This window comes from Rana temporaria, chromosome 2 (genome assembly GCF_905171775.1).
Source record: "Rana temporaria chromosome 2, aRanTem1.1, whole genome shotgun sequence".
Taxonomy (NCBI): Eukaryota; Metazoa; Chordata; class Amphibia; order Anura; family Ranidae; genus Rana; species Rana temporaria.
The window spans coordinates 189,489,116-189,506,732 of record NC_053490.1 but is presented as its reverse complement, the minus strand read 5'-3'; positions in this window follow the sequence as shown (position 1 = coordinate 189,506,732).

The following is a 17,617-nucleotide window of genomic DNA, read 5'->3' as shown; positions in this document are numbered from 1 at the left end:
TTTTCATTTTGCAGCCATGGATGTTTTTAATTTTTTGCATAGTCGCCAGACCAATCTTGACGACATTTTTCAGCAATTACCTAGTCCCAATCTCGACTTAGAGAGAGGGTTCCAGCAGCTTCAACACAATATGGAGAAGCAAATACGTCTCTGGTGGGATACTGCCTCATTTGAGGTGTATATCTCAAAAAACCTCACACCCAGGAGGTTGAGGTGGGATGTGCACCCCAATGATGGCATTGAGGATCCTACTCTGTTAGACGAGTGGTTTCAATTTTTTAACGCTTGTGAACAGAAGCTAATGCAGCTTATGATCAGAAGGCGTAAAGCAAAAAATCTCTTAGTCGAATCAAGCATAGCAGATCTCAAAGAACAAATGAAACCCCATATGGGTACTAAAGATTATTTAGATAGAGCCCAAAAGCTCCACGCTCAGTTATCTAAATATGACGGTGACATCAAACAAAAGAAATTGAAGAAATACCAGAGGGACATTAAGGATTATGAAGATCTTAAGGTCTATAAATGGCAACTTCAATTTGAACCTGGTGTCACAAATGAATCTTTGGTGGAGAGAGAACCTAAAGTGCCTAAAGTGGTTAGTCATGCAACCAAGAAGGCCAATCTTAAAGTATCAACCCCTAAAAAAGTAAGAACTCCATCTCAAAATAAAGGGCATTTGGGAGGTAGGGGAGTGCCTCCCCCCTCCCATGAGGGCAATTATCCACCCCATAATGAATATTATGGAGCCCCCTATGGCGTACCAACATTTAATAGATTCGCCCCCTTGGATAATCACTCAATGGACTACAATTATTCATATTATCACCTAGGCCCCCTAGAGGTCAATTCCGGGGAAATTATAGAGGAAGACCAAATAATCAATATCAATACAACCAACCATCGGGGGGGGGGAATGGAGGGGATGGAAGGAACCCTACAAGATCCCTCCCACTACACAGGCCCCAGTAGAAAAATCAGGAAAAGAGGCTCCAGGGGTGGGAACCAGAAAGAAAAAGGCCCAGGGACAACTAACAGATGGTATATACAACTTGGCAGGAATCGAGCTCTCAAAAGCCGAATTGACAGTTCTATCGCAGGGTATGAAATTTGCACCTTCTAAGAATATTAATAAATTTGACATTTTCGTTGATGTTGAGAAGTACGTGAGGAAACTCAACATCAAGAAACATTTCTCTCTACAAAACAATAATACTCCCCAAGTAGAGATCACTGAATATCAACACACTAGTTTAAAAAACAATTCTACTTTTAATCCCAAGAAAGGGACTCATCACCACGTTGAAGTTTTTAAGAATATGGTACAGGAGGAAATTAAGGATATGGAGGTCAAAGGCTATACTAACACTGATGGTCTTATCAAAGAGGGCATCAAACAGTTAGAAGCCAATAGAAATATAGTGGTCCGCCCAGCGGATAAGGGGGGGGGTGGTGCTATTAAATAAAGATAATTATTATGGCGAAATTCACAGATTGTTGGCTGATGTGGAAACTTATCATCCATTATCTGGTGATCCACTCATCAAACTTAAAAAGGAACTTACCTCTTGGGTTGATGATGGAGCTTTGCGTTCGATATTAACCAAGAAGGAGGCACTTTATTTGATCCCTAAAGTACCACGCACCCCGGTCCTATATATTTTCCCAAAAATACATAAAAGCAGAACCAATCCCCCGGGCCGACCCATTATAAGTGGTATCGGCTCGTTATACTCTCGTGTCGGGGAATACCTCGATACCTATCTCCAGCCCTTGGTGATTCAGGGCAAATCTTATTTAAAAGATAGCAGAGAGTTAATTAAATCTATAGCCCCTGTTCCAGTCACCAAGGACACATGGCTTGTCACTGTTGATATAGAGTCACTATATACCAACATTAGACAAAGTGACGCTCTATTGGCAGTCACTGAGAGTTTGACAGAGAAATCCACATTACCATTATCACAAATTCATTTTTTGGTGGAGGGGCTTAGACAAGCAATGGGTAATAATTATTTTTGGGTACAAGGAAATTATTACAAACAAATAAAGGGGGTTGCTATGGGGGCTCGCTATGCCCCCAGTGTAGCAAATATATTGCTTAACAAATGGGAGATGGAGACCATATATGAAGAAAATTCTAACTCCATGACTTATTATAAACATTATATTGACGATATTATAATGTTGTGGGAGGGGTCTCAGGTATCTTTAGAAAATTTCCTGTCCAGGATGAATAACAATGCTTATGGCCTACACTTCACTGCAGAATCCAGCCTTACCTGTATCAACTATCTTGATTTAACTTTAATGAAACAAAATAATCGAATTGTTATCAAAACTTTCTTTAAACCGACGGACCGGAATGGTTTCGTGCCTATTAAAAGTTGCCACCACCGCAAGTGGTTGGGAGCTGTCCCAAAAGGGCAATAAATGCGTGTTCGGCGAAATTGTAGTTCAATTACGGATTTTGAAGAACAGGCTGATCTTTTGATCACCAGGTTTGAAGAAAAGGGTTATTCTCTACCATCCTTATCAGGCACCAAAATGGAGGTGCTCGGGATGGACAGACAATCCTTATTGGAATTCAGGGAGAGGCCCCAACGGGCAGATACGGTCCCCTTTCTCTCTGGATTCCATAGACAATACAAGGGAGTAGAGAAGATTGTCAAAAAGTTTTGGCCTATCCTGTTACAGGACACAGATTTGGCCAAAATTTTACCATCCAAACCATCCTTTATTTATAGGAGAGCTCTTGGTTTACGCAATAAAATTGCAAAAAATGTCCCTGACCCACCTGACAGACCAATGACCTTTCTTGATAGCCCAGGTTTTTACTATTGTACTAGGTGCAGATCATGCAAAAGTACCAATAGAGTGGGGAAAAAACGCCTTGGTTTTGAATCTAATGTCACACATGAACAATTCACCATTGAACCGTTAATAACCTGCCATTCCAGATACGTAACTTACGTTTTGGAATGCCCTTGTAAGTTACAATATGTGGGCCGAACCACTAGAGAACTCAAGGTGCGTATTAACGAACATGTAGCGAATATTCTTAAGGGATTCCCCAACCACAGCGTATCTAGACATTTTGATGAGTGTCACAATAGAGACCCACGACTTTTAACATTTTATGGTATTGACAGGGTAATTAGCCATTGGAGAGGCACAGATCTAAAAAAGACAGTGTCCCAGAATGAAACCAAATGGTTGCACCGGCTGCGAACCATGCGACCTCTGGGTTTAAACATTGATCTTGATCTAAATTGTTTTTTAACTAATGAATAGATCAATTTTAGATCATTTTAATATTTTGCTTTATTGTATTTTATTTCATTTTAATTTAATGTAATTTCTATGTATTTTTATTATTATCCAACATAATTCAGAATATGGGCATTGTATATTCCTTCCATAATAATGTCTGTTAGCTTATGATTGTTGTGATAAATTTTACTAGTTTATACATCTGTTTGTATATACATATTTTGATTGGCCAATCTATTGCTGTATGCATTGTTTGCTTGGCGCGGGACTGAGGCTGTCATTACCCTTTCGTTCCTCCCACTTAAATCTGATTGGACGGCCTATATTAATGGCCCATACGCGTGACCAGTGACGCTTCCCGACGACGAGTCAATCTCGAAACGTACGTCGAGGCGCATTGGTCACGCAATCCCCTACGGACGGACTTCCGGTTCCGGTTTTATTGGTCCTTGCACACACAGAGGTGGAACGCACGCCGTTGTATTCATCCTGCAGCGTGGACCTCTCCCCCAACAATCATTCAACGCAGACCAGCCTCAGTGCCGGGTAAAGGCACTTCGCAAGTAAGGGGCCATTTGGCGTTGCCTGTCTTTTAATTGTTTATTAAACGTTATCATACTATCCATGCTTATTTCGATCTCTTTTTGGTTAAGGAGATCAACTTTTTGTGGTAAGGTGCCATCCATGAGCACTTGTTTGCGGTGATTAATTTCCATTCTTTGGTGGAGGTGGAAGTCTACACAGATTTATGGACTTATCCTGCAAAATCTTTCTCACTATTATTTGGACTGTTTAATGCACAATATCTGTTTGATCTCCTATTTTAGGAGTCTTATACATTTGTTGGACACTATTAGCACTACTTTATTATTTTTCACACACCATTGTATGGTATAATATCCCACCATTATTTATATTGTATTTCTATCTAGGTCTTTATGGTTTTGATTAATTGGTTATTTATGTAATCATTCCCAAAATGTATTGATTTATTTATTTAGCGCATCCTTTTTACCTTCACATATTCACGATACTGCGGTTATTCTGCAGAATTTTTGGATTGCAGCTTATAGTACTCACTAGTTACACATAGGATGTAATTTAGGCATTGGCGCGAAATTTTACCCCCCACACTGTAACCTCACATTTATCACATGCCTGACGAAGGGGCCCTGCGTGGCACCGAAACTTGCACTCTCTTTGTGTTGTGATCATGCAATAAATCATCCGCTTGGACGCTATTTTCGTCATTCCATGGTGTGCTGGCAAATATCTTAACTGTAACTTGTACCAGTATCCAGCTGGTTGCTGCTACAGCACCCGAATCCAAGAGCTCATCCTGGAAAGTGTGCGATGGGAATATAAAGGAATGTACATTACTGCATTCATCTTTTCCTCATTCCTGACTAGTCTCCCAGTTTCTGCCACTGAAAAACATCCCTACAGCATGATGCTGCTACCACCATGCTTCACTGTAGGGATGGTATTGCCCAAGTGATGAGCAGTGCCTGGTTTCCTCCAGACATGACACTTATCATTCAGGCCAAAGACCTTGTACACACGATAGGATAGCCAGAGGACAACGGTCTGAAACACAACGACGTCCTGAAAAAAACTAAGTTCAATGCTTCCAAGCATGCGTCGACTTGATTCTGAGCATGCGCATGTTTTTTACCGATGCTTTTGCATACTAACGATCGGTTTTGATCTATCGGTTAGGCGTCCATCGGTTCAATTTTAAAGCAAGTTCTCATTTTTTTGACCGAAGGTTAAATAACCTATGGGGCTTACACACGATCGGTTTGGACTGATGAAAACGGTCCTTCAGACCGTTGTCCTCTGGCGATCCTATCGTGTGTACGAGGCCAAAGAGTTCAATCTTTGTTTCTTTGATCAGAAAATTTTGTTTCTCATGGTCTGAGATTGCTTCAGGTGCCTTTTGGCAAACTCTAGAGGGGCTATCACGTGCCTTTTAGTGAGGTGTGACTTCCGTCTGGCCATTCTACCATACAGACCTGATTGGTGCTGCAGAGATGGTTGTTTTTCTTAAAAGTTCTCCTCTCTCCACAGAGAATTGCTGAAGCTCTGTCAGAGTGACCATCAGGTTCATGGTCACCTCCCTGACTAGGGCCTTTCTCCCCCTGATTGCTCAGTTTGGCCGGGCAGCCCGCTGTAGGAAGAGTCCTGGTGGTTTCAAACTTCTTCCATTTACGGATGATGGAGGCCACTGTGCTTATTTGGACCTTCAATGCTACAGAAAATGTTCTGTACCCTTTCCCAGATCTGTACCTCGTTACAATCCTATTTCAGAGGTCTACAGACAATTCCTTGGACTTCGTGGCTTGGTTTGTGCTCTGACATGCACTGATAACTTTGGGACCTTATATAGGTGTGTCTTTCCAAATCACTTTCCAATCAACTGAATTTACCACAGGTGGACTCCAATCAAGTTGTAGAAACTTCTTAAGGATGATCAGTGGAAAAAGGATGCATCTGAGCTCAATTTTGAGTGTCATGGCAAAGGCTGTGAATAATTATGTACATGTGATTTTTCTGTTTTTTTATTTTTAATAAATTTGCAAAGATTTCAAACAAACTTCTTTTATGTTGTTATTATGGGGTATTGTTTGTAGAATTATATCTATAATACATTTAATCCATCCATTTGGCCATCAGGAAGAACAAAGTTGGTACTATTAATTAAGAAGGAGCAGACATTTCTTTATTACCCTTATCTCGTCTCTCCTCCCTCGATAATATACCCACACATTACCATTTTCGTTACCTCCAATTATCCCATGCATTTGCTGCACAATTCCCACATTCCTCGTGTATTATGGCCCAATCGGAGTTGGAGAGGACACTCAGGTTCAACTGTGCCGAGAAACCTACCTCATATTTGTATACACACTTGACCTTTGTGTCTCTCCCACCGCTGGACAAACTTCGGTCTTGCTGGCAGCGTTACATTCCTACACTTGACAATGATGATTGGGACGATGTTTGGGACTTCCCTTTCAGTTTGCTACTTTCCATTCGTGACAGACTGGTGCAGTTCAAAATAGTTCATAGGGCATACTTCACCCCACACAGACTTCATAAGATGGACCCTGCACATTCCTCGGAGTGCTGGAGATGTGAAGCATCGCTGGGAGATTTCTCCCATATCTTTTGGCGGTGCCCTAAGGTCCAGCAGTATTGGGGGGAGGTGCTTGACTTGATTAATAGAGTCGTGTTAGTCACACTACCATTGGCAATGGAGGTATGCCTACTAGGTCTAATTGAAACTATCGTACTGACCATGGCTAAACATATAATGATTGGCCTGTTACTATTTTATGCCCGGAAAAACATTGCAATGCAGTGGAAAAAAACACTTCCCATTCGTTGGTTCAGTGGAAACAGTTGGTAAACGACAGCCTTCCTTTGTACAAAGATACTTACCTAAACAGGGGCTGCCCACTAAAGTATGATAAAGTCTGGCGTATATGGTTGGCTGAACCTGAAACGGCTGGAGGATGAACCCTTTTATTTTCCATTTTTTTTTCTCTCTTTCTTTTGCTGAAGCCCACTCTGACGCTTTCCAAGAGCATGTTCTAGGCATGAGGTTGTGTACCGTACAATTGATGTATCTTTATCCATCATACCCGTATCTGCAGAATTGTAATGTAGCACCGTTGTTGTTCATGAGTACTGTAGGCACTTAAGTTGTATATGTCTTGTCTGTCTATAAAACTTGCAATAAAAATAATAATAAAAAAAAAAAAAAGGAGCAGACATCACAGTGCCCACATGCAAAGGTACCTGAACTAGGGGATTCAACAGGGTTAGAGGTCTCAAATGTACTGTGAACAAGACGGTCTTTAAGGGATGGTGCTCGTTTATATGTAATTTCAGGATAATCCCTAACATATTTTTTTTATAGTGGGATCTGCTGACAATAGTGGCCAAAATTTATCAACAATTCCTTTGATTTCATGATGTTCAGAGGAAAATCGTGTAATTATTCTAACAGTTTCAGATTTCTTTTGTTGTCTTGTAGAAACGATAAGTGATTTTCTATCTTTATTAATAACTCTATTATAGGCCCTCTTTAAACAGGGCCTGTTTTTACTAAGTATTTCAATCAGGAATAGCTTGATTATATTATCCTTTATGCACTTTTTGTGGGTTGCTTTTTGTGCAACCCACAACTGTACTTACCCATACTAACTGTACTTACCCTGTACTAACTGTACTTACCCGTCCATGCGTGGACATTGCTGGTGCATTCCAGACCGACTCACTGCCGGACATACGGAATGGCTGTTGGCCATGGCCCACTGTGACTGAACCCTGAGTAGGTCAGTCATATGTGGGCCCCGAAGTAAAAAACTCACCGGCCACCCCTGGAGCAAACGCATGTCGTGGCCGACCCATCGCTCAGCTAAGGTCTGCTCACGCTCGAAGGACAGACTGGGGAGACTACCAGGATCTATAATATCCAGCTTGTCGCCCAGCCGGCACTTAATAGAAGATCTCAGGATCAAAAAATAAAATAATAAAATAATAAAAAAGTAAAAATTTCTGTAGGACTCTGGGCCCAAGGGGGAGCCAGGCCAATTTCCTCTACTAGGCAGAAAAAAACTGAGCTGCATACTGCAGGGTGAGAGGTTATAACCGGAGGGACCGGGGCGGGGCTGTTCAACTCTGTTAAAGTTACATGTTTTAAGATAACTAACATGTTCTGCCTAGTCCTCTCCTATGAACAGGAACATAACCCACATGTCAAGATTTAAGGAGCTGTGTCCATCAATGGACGAAAAGAGAAACTTTTACTTTTAGCTGCATTACTGGCAGGAAGCAGGAAAATCCTCAGTGGCTTAGGTTTTAAAACGTGGCTCATGTTGGGAGACAATTAAAAAAACAAATCCTGAATTAGAAAACAACTTATAGCAATAGTAAAGTCCTTTTATTGATATATACCTACAGGTAAGCCTATAGTATGGCTTACCAATAGGTACAGTAAATACCTTCAAACATGCTTTGTTTAGGAGATATTTACCTTAGTAGCAGCATAACGTCACTTGCACATGCGCACTGCGCTGTCAGTAGATGGCATGCCATCCCTTGCCCACCCTCTCTCCTGCAGCCTTGGTTGCAGGACCATTCACAAGGTGCACACACATGTGCAGTGGGGAACCTGCTGTGGCTTCTCAGGAAGCCAAAGCCAGCTCCTATACCCAAGATAACGGCACCAGGGACCCACAGAGGCAAGCAGTTCTGGCTGTGGGAAGACAGTACAGGACCCCAGGACACTTGTAAGTACCTAATTTGCAAATGTCAGCAGTAGCTGCTAATGTAAAAGAAAAAAAACAAACACAAAAAATACAAACGGAAGTTCCTCAATAAGGCTGACATGATTTACAGATTGCACATTACTTAGAAAAAATATAAGGCATTCCTTATAGATTAGTAGATGATAGTCTATTGTCTTAGAAATTACAGAGTATGAGCAATTTATTTAATTTCATTAATACTATGTACCCAGAGAACAAAGTATATATAACTTGAAATTGCATGTATCAAAAACCTGTACAAGGAACTTAACATGATTAGAAGTAATAAATCGATGCAATTAAATTCTGGGTCTTGGTTCTCTGTTGCAACGTGTATGCTATTCATATAGTATATTAAATCCACATATAGTTAAGTCACACAAAGTGGTCTATTACAATGCATTTAAGAAAAAGGACCAATTACAGCTCTGAGACTTAACAAAGGACACTTAGCAATCCACTAACACTTTTCAGCATTATAAAAGGCCAGCAAAAAGGTCACAGTGAACGTGACTTATCTGAATAAATAAAGATTTAAAATAGCTGTTTGCTTAAGACAGTTTTCTGTTAGGAAAAATACATTTCTTGCTACTATTTTGCTTTAAAAAATGCCTTATGATACAAAGATGCGGACAGCCGCTTCATAATCCTAAAAGGCAACATAAACAGACGCTCCCTCACAATAGCCTCAGTTTACGCCCCCAATGATTCACAAACATCATTTTTTAACAAGTTCTTTGAAGTTCTAGATCAATATATCTCCCCACATTTGATTATTGGTGGTGATTTTAATCTGGCAGCTCATCCTGCACTAGACAGAAGTAGAATCGTTCCCTCCTCCAAGGCCTTCACTAAATCCATCAACCGCTCCCTAAACAAATTTCAATTAATCGATGCCTGGAGAGCCCATAATACTGGCATTAAAGAATATACACACTATTCCCATCCACATGACTGTTACGCAAGGCTGGACTACGTATTCTGCACTCCCATCTTACTAGCTAACTCCCCCTCAACCACAATACATCCATGCCCATGGTCTGACCATGACATGGTGGTCTTTGAAACTACACATATTGGAATACCCCCCACGACATTCAGCTGGAGACTAAATGACTCCTTGCTGTCAGACCCATCCACATTTCAAAAGATCTATACACAAATAGAGGAATATTTCAAGGAAAACAAGCCAGAAGATTCACCCCCTACAGCAATCTGGGCAGCCCATAAGGCTGTCTTAAGGGGTCAATTTATTAGCATTGCAGCGGCTAAAAAAAAAGCAAAACTGGCAGACATCAAATGCCTCACCAAGGAACTTCGTGACCTCTATAGCAAACTTAGTCAATCTGCTACCCCAGATCTTACTTACCGTATTCAGACAAAACGTCTAGCCCTTGACACGTTACTATCTGAAGACACAGAAAAATCAATGAGATTTTCAAAATCAAAATTTTTGCTGCATGGAAACTCGGCTTCCACGATGTTCGCCAGAAAATTAAACGCAGACTCTAAACCCCCACACCTATACAAATTGAGAAACTCTAAAGGCAACCTAGTCACCCATCCCCAGGAGGTTATGAGGATCTTTACATCCTTCTACAAAGACCTTTTATCAGGCCCTCAATCACACCCCTCACCTAACTCACTAAACGGGCTAGGAAAAATTCACCTTCCCACTCTCACAGAAGAACAAATAGCTATACTGAATGAGCCATGCTCTGACTTAGAAATAGTGGATATTATAAAATCTCTGAAAGCTACAACTGCCCCAGGCCCTGACGGTTTCTCGACCACATATTATAAAAAATTTGCCACCTTCCTTGTCCCCAGCCTCACCAGACTATTTAATCACGTTTTGTCGGGTGGACAATTTCAAGATGACATGCTATTAGCCAACCTCTCTTTAATTCCCAAACCACAAAAAGACCATTCCCTACCCCAAAATTTCCGCCCCATATCTGTACTAAATAACGACCTCAAACTGTTCGGGAAACTCTTAGCTAATAGACTAGCTTCTGTCATCACTTCCCTCATTAAAGAGGATCAATCAGGTTTTATCCCGGGCAGACAATTAACAGACAATATTAGACTTGCAGCAAATATAATACAAGATGCCAATCTCTTCTCTCGCCCAGTCTGTCTATTGAGCCTAGATATACACAAGGCCTTTGACAGCGTCAATTGGACATATCTAAATCATCTTCTTCCCAGGTTCGGTATATCTGACAAATTTATTCACGGTTTTAACGCCTTATATAACGCCCCCCAGACCAGAATTAGAATACCAGGTCATAACTCTGAATTTTTCCCCCTTAGCAGAGGCACCAGACAAGGTTGCCCCCTTTCCCCTCTTCTATTCGCTCTAGCAATAGAACCCCTGGCCCAAGCAATTAGACAAAATGACACAATAAGGGGATATAGTAAAGGTACTGATCAGTTCAAAATAAATCTATACGCTGATGATGCCCTTCTTTTTATCACAGACCCCTTGACCTCATTACCTAACCTTTTGACTGAATTAGATCCCTTCCACAAACTCTCTGGTCTATCTATTAACATTAAAAAGTGCTCGGCCCTACCAATTAATTTTCCCTCAAATCAACTTGCCATCCTACAGAAGAATTTCAATTTTACATGGTCCCTCACCTCACTTACATATCTAGGTGTTAAGGTCACCCCCTCCCATAAATCACTATATAACGCAAATTATCTCCCCCTCTTCTCACAGGTAAAAACACTAATTAAGACCTGGTCCTCCTACCATATATCCTTCCTGGGGAGGATATGTGCAGTCAAGATGACAATTCTGCCCAAACTTCTCTTTTATTTTAGAGCCCTCCCCATCAACGTACCAAAGACTCGTATAGATATCCTACAAAGAGAACTGAATAAATTCATCTGGTTAAATAAAAAACCAAGATGTAGCAACATACTTATGCATGAAGCACAAATCAATGGTGGCCTGGGATCCCCGAACCTCTGGTTCTACTTTTTGTCGGCTAGACTTACACATATTGCTCAGTGGCATGCCTCAAATAGAGCCATTCCATGGTTAAGATTCGAATCCTCAGCCCTTTCCCCAACTCTATTAAAAAATTTGTTATGGTCCAACTCTAAACAACGTATTAATATTTCGAAAAAGAACATAATTGCTTCCCACTTGTTACAGTTGTGGGATAAAATCATTGTACCCTTACATCTCTCTTCATCGACCCCCCTTCTATCCTCGTATCTGGGGGACCACAGATTTCCCCTCGGGCACTCTGACGGCTCTACTTTTCATGAGTGGTCACGGAGAAATTTGACAGACCTTAACTCCTTAATACTAGATAAAAAATTCTCCTCTTTTTCCTCATTGAAAGCAAGATATAATCTTCCCAACTCTGAGCTTTCTTTTTTTTTTTTTTTTTTTTTTTTTAAAGTGTATTTTTGTGCGTGTACTCGAGAGGGGAGCCGGACTGCAGGAGTTGGGAGTAGGCAGGCCTCCCCCAGAGGCAATCTGCCTCCTTTCTCCATGCCCCGGGTGGCAATGGCGGGTGTGTGAGGGGGTCCTCCCACACAGCCCGCCCTACCTGCTCCGCTTTGAAGCCCAACGGGGCAGAGGGACTCCCTATAAGGGAGTGAGAGGATTAGCCCGCTCAACCAGCCCCATTAGTCCTTCGCCTCTCTTTTAGAGACCGCGTGGTCAATGTGAGTGTGTTAACCCAATTTCGAGTGCGTGTGTAGGTGTGGTGGTTTTTGTGGGAGGGGGGTGGGCGTACTAAGCACAGGCTTACCTTGCATAGCACACCCACCGGGAGCCGGGCTGAGACCACCAAACTCAATTCACATGAAGCCGAGACCGGGATCCGAACCTCTAGCTGCAGAGGTGAATGGCTTGTCAGCGCAGTGCCAATCGCGTTGAGCCACCACAACTCTGAGCTTTCTCATTACAATCTCATTAGAGATTTCTATGCTAAACACTACTCCCTCACCATTACCTCTCCCCGCACTATCTTTGAGGACATTTGCATAAATTCACCCAGGGAGCGGGGATTGATATCACGTATATATAAGCACATAAACAATCTTCATCAACCAGATAAAACGGCTCCCATGCTCAGTTGGGAAAGAGATTTGGACCGCTCTCTTCCCATTGAATCATGGCACAAAATGATAGACAACTTACGCAAAAGCAACTTAGCCACCAATTTCAGAGAGTCCCCATTGAAGCTCTTCACCAGGTGGTATATGACACCTGTAAAAATACACACTTTCTATCCCTCCACCTCACCAAATTGCTTTAGGGGTTGTCCTGAAGAGGGCTCTTACATCCATATATTCTGGAGCTGTGATCTTCTAAAACCCATTTGGCAAGCGGCCATTAACAGACTAGAATCCTCCTCAGGATGTAGTATCACTCTTTCACCCTTGACCTGTTTGCTATTTGCTGATGCCCCCAACGTCCCTCAACCCTGTAATAGATTGCTCCACTCACTTATTGGATCCATCCAGTGGATGATTGCATGTAATTGGAAAACCGATAACCTACCATGGCCTCAGGTCATATCCAGAATGGACGCACTTAATTTGTCAGAGAGAATCTATCACACCCTGTCAGACAGTATGCAAACACACAGCGATAAATGGAAATACTGGTTGCTACCATGAGACGCTAATGTGTATTAACAATATATATCCGACAGTACTAATGAATGTCCAGTCTTGCCCTTTACTCTGTGTAACTCTAATGACCTCATGACTGCTCCTTAACTACTGTATAACCCTTATATAACACTATATCCCTCTACATTTTTATATTGTAAGCAAAGTTTCTCTGTCTTGTCATTGTCTTCCAAATAAAGCTTTTGTAAACAAAAAAAAAAATGCCTTATGGTTAATACAACATGGTATTTAAGAAGACTAATATTTTTTATATATATTTTTTAAGATTGAATTCCAGACATATTTTTTGCTTTTGATAGAGTGTGAGTTATGATATTTGTCAGGGAGTTTCTATTTCACATCCCGACCAACAGATGTCAGTGCCACAAGGAGTGAAGAGAAAGCTCTACACTGGGCATACAGGGCCAAATCCTCAAAAGAGATACGACGGAGTAACTGCTGTTACTCCGTCGTATCCCTGGTCCTAACTATGGAACTGATCCACAGAATCAGTTTCCCATAGTTAGGACGAAGATCCGACATGTGTAATTGAATTACACTGACGGATCTTAGGATGCAGTACCGCATCCGCCGCTGGGGGCATTTCGCGTCGAAATGCCGCCTCGGGTATGCAAATTAGGACTTACGGAGATCCACGAAGCTTTTCAGCTTCGTTTTTTCTCCGTAAGTTTTATTTTGCAAACGCAAAATTAGGGCTGCTTTTACAAGGTGTAAACTGTTTACACCTTGTAAAAACAGACCTTTCTTGCTAGCGACGCGATTTTTTTTTAATTTTTAATTTTTTTTTGGCGCCGTATCTTTTTTTTTACCCGACGCAACTTTATTGTCCCGTCGCGATCCACAAAGCCTGACGTAACGTAATTTCGCGCTATGCACGTCGGGAAAATGACGTCACGAGCATGCGCAGTACGGCCGGCGCGGGAGCGCGCCTCATTTAAATGGGAATCGCCCCCTGGAGAAGAGGAACACCTTGTGCCGGCCGGATTTAAGTTACACTGCTCAAAATTTCTAGGTAAGTGCTTTGTGGATCGGGCACTTAGGTAGAAATTTTGCGGCGGTGTAACTTAAATAGGAAAAATTACGTTGCGCCGCTTCTTTGTGGATTACCCCCACAGAGTGGAATAAAGATGCAATTTTTTGTAGTGGGTATGGAGTCAGAACTTATTTAATAGTTTTATTGATGTGTCTCCATTAGAAAGATTTCCCCTACTTACAATAGTCATGAATCACTGGGGCAAGAACTGAGCCAAAATCTGTCTAATAGGATCATACGAATGAAAACTTGGCACAGGTTCTGACTCATTCCAAAGGTTATAACCGGTTCCCGACCAGCTCACACAGATATACTGCGGCAGAATGTCTCTCCTGTACATTTACAGCATTGCCCAGGAGAGCCCCCATAGGTGCGATCACCGCCGGCCACGTGCGATCACATGCACAAAAGTGAGCACACAAACACACAAATCCCTGTGCTGTTAGAGGAGAAAAGACAGATCATGTGTTTCTACAAACTAGAAACAACGATCTGTCATCTCTCCTAGTTAGTCCCATCCTCACACAGTTAGAACACAGTGAGGGAACACACACTCAACCCCTTCATCACCCCCTAGTGTTAACCCCTTCCCTTCCAGTGATATTTATGCAGTAATCAGTGCATTTTTATAGCACTGATTGCTCTATAAATGTCAATGGTCCCAAAAATGTGTCAAAAGTGTCCGTTCTGTCAGCTGCAATGTCGCAATACCGCTAAAAATTGCAGATCACGCCATTACTAGTAAAAAAATAAAATAAAAATGCCATAAATCAGTTGTAGATGTTATAACTTTTGCATAAACCAATCAATATATGCTTATTGCGATTTTCTTTACCAAAAATATGTAGAAGAATACATATTGTTCTAAACTGAGGAAGAAATTTGTTTTTTAGAAAAAAATTGGGGGATATTTATTATAGTAAAAAGTAAAAAATATATTTTTTTTTTCAAAATTGTTGCTCTTTTTTTTGTTTATAGCACAAAAAATAAAAACCGCAGAGGTAATCAAATATCACCTAAAGAAAGCTTCATTTGTGGGAAAAGAAGGATGCAAATTTAATTTGGGTGCAGCGTCGTACGACCGCACAATTGTCAGTTAAAACAACGCAGTGCCAAATTGTAAAAAGTGCTCTGGTCAGGAAGGGGGTAAAATCTTCCAGGGCTGAAGTAGTTAAGGCTACAGAATTTATTAAAAACATGTTCATTTTAATCATTAATTATAAATATCTGTCTTTCTATATTTTACAACAAAATAGTGCAACAACAGAAACAGGCATAGGAAATTATCAGCTGAAATAAAAAACAAATGAAATCGTTTTTCTATTATTCCATTAACAGCCTATGCACCAGCTAACAAAGTAGGGTGTTTATTTTTCAACTTTCAAAAGATTCAAAAAGGGATAGTAAATATTAAAATAATTAACTAGCAGCAGAAAAATTAGGAGTACAAAATACCCACCAGTACCATTTTCTCAACCATACTGGAAAAGAGGCTTATTTACATGCTGAAGGTAGACAATGGAGAGTCTGTTTTGCTTGTACTGCGAAAGCCCAGTGTAGCGCTCACCCTCGAAGGAGCCGCTGGTTATTGAATGGGATGGCAGATTTACCTCATGGCTTTTTCCGAGTGTCTAGGGGTGAAAGGTGCACACAGCAGCAGTAAAGGAATGTCCACAAACAAATGTCTTTTTATGTGCTTTTATTACCCAGCCGGGTAAAAACAATCAACAGGTGATGGAAGGAATAGAGATGATAATAGAACAACAGATTCAGGCGTATGAATGAATGAATGAATGAATGAAAACTTATATAGCGCGGCACATGCAAACTTAATCGCCTCTGGGCGCTTGTTGTTCCTGTCTCCTTTGGTATCAAAAGAGATGCGTTTTGATCTTTCTCCTGAATGCTAAGTGGTTCTCCTCCAACCGAATGCTGGTTGGTAAAGCGTTCCATAGTCTGGGACCTTGGACCGCAAATCTCCTTTCTCCTTTGGATTTGTAGTTGGCTTTCAGTATCTGAAGAAGATTTTGATTGGTGGATCGCAAAACGCGATTGGGATTATGAGCTTTTATTTTTTCGCATAGATAATGGGGAGCATTCCCATGGATACATCTATGCGTTAGACAGAGTGCTTTACAAGCAATTCTGTCTTTTACTGGCAACCAATGAAGGGATCTCAGTGAAGGTGAGATTGATTCCCAGGGTTTTTTCCCAGTCACAAGTCTGGCGGCCGTATTTTGAACGACTTGCAGACGAGCGATTTGGTATTTTGGGAGTCCGAGGTAAAGGGCATTTGCATAATCCAGTCTGGAGTTTACAATAGCTCCCACCACGACCGCTATGTCTTCTTTGGGAATGAAAGGAGTAAGTCTGCGTAGTAGGCGCAGCAGATGGTGAGATCCGCTGACTACTGACCCTATTTGTGCATCCATTGTCATGTAGGAGTCGAAGATGACCCCGAGACTTTTGACTTTGGCGCTAGGGGTGATGATTTTGCCCAGAATGGGCGGGGGGGTCCAAGTTGTTGCAGGTTGTTTCATACGCTTGGCGTGAAACAGGAGAAGTTCTGTTTTCGCTCCGTTGAGTTTAAGATAACTCTTTGTCATCCAGTTCTCTATCAAAGAGAGGCATGTCTCTAGATTGAGGTGGTGATCCTTTTTATTGCAAATGCGGAAATACAGTTGCGTGTCGTCTGCATATGAGTGATAAAGCAGTTTTTGGCTGCTGATGATTTCAAAAAGCGGTCGAAGATAAATGTTGAATAACACCGGCGACAGAGGCGATCCTTGAGGGACTCCGCACGATAATGTGCGTTTCTCAGAGGTGAAAGGTCCTAACTTCACTGTTTGCGATCGGTTGTCCAAAAAAGAGGAGAACCAAGATAAATCGCCTTCTGCGACTTTGGCTACTTCAGCTAGCCGAGTCAAAAGTAGCTTGTGGTCTACAGTGTCGAAGGCTGCGCTTAGGTCCAACAGAACCAGAAGACAAGATTCTCCTTCGTCTGCGGCCTCGAGAGCGTCGTCCCATATTTTGACCAATGCTGTTTCCGTCCCGTGTCCAGGACGGAAGCCCGATTGAAAAGGATCAAGTAGGTTGTGGGTATCTAGATGCTGTTGCAGCTGTTCTACCACTACTTTTTCCATTACCTTTGAGAGAACGTTTAGGCCTGTTATGGGACGGCGGTGAATTGGGTCCTTAGGGTCTAGGGTGGGTTTCTTTAAGATAGGTCGGATTATGCCCTCTTTCAACTGGGAAAGCACTATACCTTCCTTGAATGATTGGTTAATAAGCTGCGTGATAGGAGGTGCCAAGATGTCAGCGCATTCCT